The sequence below is a fragment of the Megalops cyprinoides genome, chromosome 9 (assembly GCF_013368585.1).
Source record: "Megalops cyprinoides isolate fMegCyp1 chromosome 9, fMegCyp1.pri, whole genome shotgun sequence".
Lineage (NCBI taxonomy): Eukaryota > Metazoa > Chordata > Actinopteri > Elopiformes > Megalopidae > Megalops > Megalops cyprinoides.
In genome coordinates this window covers 7,156,713-7,162,916 of record NC_050591.1, presented here as the reverse complement: position 1 = coordinate 7,162,916, position 6,204 = coordinate 7,156,713, and positions in this window count along the sequence as shown.

Genomic DNA, 6,204 nt, shown 5'->3' with positions numbered 1-6,204 from the left:
GATGAGGAACAGCTGCTGGAATGGGGAATGGCCAGCAGTTGTTGCCTTGGTTCCGCCCTGGAAAGCTCCCGATTAGTGGATGGGGCGATCGAGCTCCACCGGCGACACAGGAGCGAGGGCTATCCACGCTTCACGCCCCTCCCACCCCTCATAACATGTCTAATCAGAGGTAATAATAGAGTAGTTGCTGCGACCCTGTTTTAGGTCAGGACCCCCAGTTTGAGAAACAAGTGGGTTAAACCATATTGTGTTTAAATAATAAGCTGTCTAGTTAACTAGAGTTAGTTAAGGCAGGTAGCTAGTTACCCATATTGATAAATCCGAGACAAAAACTAAATGTTTAAAACATATTCAAAATTACAGAGCAACTTCAGCGCCAGATATACAAGGTTGGGATTATTTATAGCACGTGCTAAAGAATTTTTAAATAAAACTAATACTACTACTACCACAACTACTACTACTACTACTACTACTACTACTACTAATAATAATAATAATAATAATACATTGCACCATACATTTGGGTTGGAATACAGTACTGCAGAAACTTTTCTTCTAACACTGCACACATGCTAAAAACAATGACTGTGCTACTACATGCAAAGCAAGCTCCAGTAGTGTCAGTTTATGGAATGCCAGCTTTGCCACAAACAAAGAAAAAAAAAATAAGCTAAGCACAATCACCAACAGTAACTATCACCTTTGGGTGGCACCCCATTGAGGCCAAATTCTTCCCCTGAAAAGACATAGAGCCAGATAAGATACTGAGTTATCTGTCCATAGACAGTGGTTAAAGAGGATAATGCATGTTGGGTCAGTTGTTTATAAACTCCCCGCTGAAGATACTAGCGTGATCCGCCAGGGGAGGTTGCATTATACCTGGTCAAAAATGGCAGCTGTTTAAATAGGCAACAAAGTTGGTAAATTATTTTCAGAACGCACTGACATTTTCAATTCATCGAAAGGGTTCATTCATGTTATGCCACCCCTTTATCAGCATCCACATGAAGAAATCAATATTGTGTACAGGGGAAACCTGTATTTCGCCTGTCCTGGAATTATACCCATATAAAACGCCTGTCTAATAAAGATGACTTAAAACACTGCTAATTATGATTTGAATGCTGAAAACACTCAGCTTCAATTGTTTTTCTCATTATCATGTCAACTCATCCAGGATCTTAAACTTGCTGCAGGGCCTGGTAATTAAATTTGTCTGGCTGTGTATACAAACTCCCATTGTACTGACCATTCCAATTAGATACGCTCTGCCTTGAAAGCCTGTTATCACATTGGCAGAGATCCAGCTGACACTGGGGTTGAGGTGACACTTGATTCAGTAGCATGTGTGCAGTCCTGGTTTCACGAAGATCCATATTTACATGAATTATAAAGTCATTTCATACAAAAATTATGGCACAAAGAATTTTTAAACATTTTTAATGCAACTCTGAAAAAACTTGCGACCATGCATGTTTACTTGAATTTGACATTGTATGCTACCAGAAAATTTAACCCAGTCAGGCATATTCATTTTAATTTGCTGTCTTTTTTAGTAAGTTGTTTACATTTAGTGACCCCACCAGGGGGAGCTGAAGCATATATTTTATCCTTAGAGTGTGTGCATGCCGTCTCGCTCATACTGAGATTAAAAACTTGTCTGAAGACTGTGATTTGTGTCTTGCTGTTCTGTGGGTCTCGTGATTCTGCTGCACAGTGCATGTCACAGTACTGAAAATGTATACTGTATTTGGTATGTTTAAGTTAAAATACATTTGTAACATTTACATCTTAGGAATGCTTGGCTAATTCTCATATGTATAAACTTTTAGTGAAAAGGTTGCCAATTCATCTGGCGTGACTCTCACGCTTGCAGCCCCAGCCTCAAGTTCCCATGACCCCTTAGGAAATGTCAGGGACAATGCGCATACTACCACATGTAAAGCAAGTTCCAGTAGCTTCAGTTTATAGAATGCCACCTTTGCCACAAAGAAAGAAAAAATAGCCATTTACAAGGTATAGGGGAAGCGCAACACCAACAGTAACTATTAACTTCGGGTGACACCTCATTGAGGCCAAACTACTTCTTCCCCTGAGCACTTTGCAAACTCAGATAAGGCACTGTGTTATCTGTACTTCTAGTCATTTCTTGTCATGTTCAATAACATAACCACTAGTTATAATACTGTATCTTTATTCTTAGATTACAAAACTCAGAATAATGTGTCTGAGGCTTTGTGAATCCCCCCCCCCCCCCTTTCTCAGGTAGAGTACCTGAACTCCCCTCGCTGAGCTATGAGTGTGTCCAGGTTTCTCAGAGTGTTTCTGAAGTACTGCTGCATGCCAGTGATCTGCTCGCACTGGGAGAACATGCGATCCACATACGCCTGCACCACACTAGAGTGGCTGACGTAGGAGGGAATGTCAATGTCGTCTATGTCGATCTCTCCCTTTCTTTTCAGCTCACGGTCGTGAATCTCATATCCGAATATCTCGTAGTCCACGGGATACACACTAACCGAGACGTCCACTTCTACAGCTTGTCGCAGCTTCAGACTGATGGTGGACGTTTTGTACCTCCGGTACTCATCCAGCAGCCCCCGCAGGTCCTCCTGGTAGGTGCAGATGGCCACCTGGGCGGGTGTGCTGCCACCCGGCTGTAGGCGGGCCAGGTGGATGAGCATCTGCGAGTGGAAGGCGGCACCATTGACCCAGATCTTGAGGGTGCCAGAGCTCATGTGGCCATCTCTCAGCATGGCATTCTTCAGACGGGTCAGCTGGGCGCTTAGCAACCGTTCCCAGTACTGCAGCTCCTCCTGCAGCTTCCTGGTGTCGAACACGTGCATCTGATGGCGTTTCAGGTACTCCTCCATCAGGTCCTGCACCTCATTCTCCTTCTGCTCTGCGAATATGCGCTGCAGGAGGTCCAAAGTGCTCTCACCAGGAGTCTCCAGGATCTTACCCAACAGCATGGAGACCACCACAGCCCCGATGCCAACAGCCAGGGGAAAAGGTGTCTCAGCGGCCAGCATGGGCCCCACGGCCCCCAGCAGTTCAGCACCAAGTCTGCCCACCTCCCTCAGATGCCTGCCTGACCCCTGCAGCTGAGAGGAGTACTTCCTCTGCAGCACAGCTGTGGAGTCCAGGCCTGAATATGCCAGGAGACAGCGGTCTATACCCACGTCTGCCAGCAGGGGGACCTTCCCGTAGAGCACAGCTGCTGCCTGCTCTGCTTTCTCTTCCTTTTCGTCAGAGGAAACGTTATTCCCCATTCTCACTCTACTGCAGAGGGGAGGCAGAGAGAGGGAGAGTTTTTAGTAGATTAATGGTGGTTTTTATATTTTATGATTACACACACACACCATTTTATAAAATTTATACATAAAACTGCTTTGGCAATACAGTACATCTGTGTGGTACCAGTAAAGTGGTGCAATCCCATACCTCTTATGGGAAGAACGAGGCTGTGCTATTTTGGCTGCCAAATACATGACACCATGCCACAGACTAAGGGACACCAGAAGGAACAATAAGACTCAGATTTACACTTTCTTCATGGTTTTTTTTTTTGTTTGTTTTGTTTTTATTTTACTTTATTTTTCTTTCGCTATTATGGATTACTCGTATTTTCATTGTTATTATTGACACTAATTCTGGTTAATTTTTTTTATTCACATTTTCAGTTGTTCAGACTTCTTTTTCAATTTGGTTTGGCAACATTGAGATCTGAACAGTCATGCCAATAAAGTATATCTTAAAATTTAATTTGAGAGGGGAAGAAAGTGACACAGAGTGAGGGGCAGAGAGAATGAAGCAGAGAGAGACAAAGAGAGGGAGACAGAGCTGTTCAGATTGAATGCATGAATATTACACACACACAGTTTAAAGAATCAAAATCAGTCTTCATTGGCCAAGTATGGTTTTACACATACAAGGAGTTTGACTCCGGTAAAGTATGAGCTCCGACCTCAACACTAGCAAGCTTTGATCTGTTGCTCTGTGAAGGCATACATTTACTGCGCCAGCTACATTAACTGCATTTGCTTTGTTATCTCAAAGATACCTCGCACCTCCTGGCAGATACACCTTTTATACTGCGAGATTTGTGGGGTCCCCTGGCCTATTTCTTATTTATCAGGGCAGCAACACAGGTAACTAATTAGCCTAACGCATCGATATATTCTATTGTATAGATTTGTCAATTAGTGAAACTGATGCACCAAATTAATGCACATGAATAAGTAAAAGATTTCAAACAAACGTGAGTGGTATTGTAACTTTGCTGAGCAATGGCTAAGGTTAATACGTGCTCTTGAAAATACGCGGCGCTTATTTGACATCTTTGGCCCGGCATGCTCCCAAAAACAAAACAGGCAGAAAAAACTGTCAAATCGTACGGCGTACTGTTAGCATTTTCCATGTTCGAAAAGTCTTTTACTTGTGTAAATACACTTCTAGCGTTTTCACTAACAGACACCCATATAAACTAGGTACAGACGGCTCTGGACCACTTACTTTTTAAACGCAGAACTAGGTCGCAGAACGTCTTCAGCCGTTTCAGCACGGTTTGTGCGTTTCTCCGTCTTACTAACAAGGTGGGGCCGATTTAAAAGGCCAGTCCACCACCCTTCACCAATTACCTCACGAATATAGTAAAGGGATATGACTGTTTTTCTATTACTCGCTGAGCGCTGGTTTGAACTGAACAGACACAACACGTCTGTGAACTAGACTAGAGATAATTTGTAGATGTGTTGCTACCCCTATTTTGGTAATCTTGTTTGCTTCTTTACAATTTACGTCTTTCCTGAATTAACACAATTTGCTCAATTAATCGTCGAGATTAATCGGCAGAGGACGAGAATAATAACAATAATAATAATAATTGCTAACAGTGCCAATAATAAACAAAATTAACTATAGAACAGTTACAACCGTATTTTAAAAATGTATACTCAGGTTTTTTTATGGGATTACCAACCGGAATTTCTACATCATTGCACTAAAGAACTTTCCCTGAAACTTTTTAAATTCCACGCTTTTATTTTTAATTAAACTTTTAATTATAACTTTAACTTTTACAAGTCTCTACAAAGTTCTGAGTATTTGTGCTTAGCAGCGCAGAGGAGGAATAACCAGTCATGTCAAGGTAAGGACCAGGGATCATTTTCCTCTAATTTTCAGGTGTATCGCCCTACTAGTAGACATTTTGACTTGCGTTATAATATGTTCTACATTGTTATACAATGTACTCCCGAGCAAGGTGATGCCTTAAATGCTCCAGTAAATATCCAAGCTATGTAAGTTACTCTGGATAAGGATGTCTGCTGAACAAACAGATAATGTAAAAAGAAATACACAAAAAACATAATATGTAATGTGGCTGCACTTCCTTGTAAAGAAAAATAAACTCACACCATAATTTTCTCCCTCTTTCCTCATTCTAAAGTGAAAAGTCAAGACAGACTCTGACAATGTTTTCTAGTATATTATTATGTGTGAATATACTAATATTCACATATTGTACACTGAGTATATACTGAATATACTTTGAATATATGAATCCATTAATGAATGAGTATGTGAATGGGGCACCACATGCTCATCATCTGACTGCCCTGAAATGTAGAAGCTCAGCTTGCGACCAAGGACTATACAGCCCTGTCTGGAGAACACCACCACATCACATTACATTATTATCATTTAGCAGACACTCTTATCCAGAGCGACTTACTTACAGTAGGTTACAAATTTATCCATTTACACAGCTGGATATTTACTGAGGCAATTGTGGGTTATATACCTTGCCCAAAGGTACAACAGCAGCGTCCCTAGGGGGAAATCGAACCAGCAATCTTTTGGTTATGAGCCCTGCTCCTTACCACTACGCCACACTGCTGTCACATCAGTGCCTCTCTAGGAAAGTAGTTCATTTCCTTTGGCGCCTTTTCAGTGATTTTCCCTCTGGGGGGTAAATCTAGAGCAGCCATCTCTGCCAGACCTCACATGCAAACATGTGTGTGCTCCAGTGGCAGGAAGGGGGATGAATAACTCCATAGCATTGTTAGTTATTGATCCGGCATTCCAGAGCCCACCTGCAGACACACAGACAGTTATATTATGCCAGGCAAAACTGGAATATTTTTCACATCATCTACACATTACTTCCAATCAAAACCTTTAAACCTTTACATATGCAAT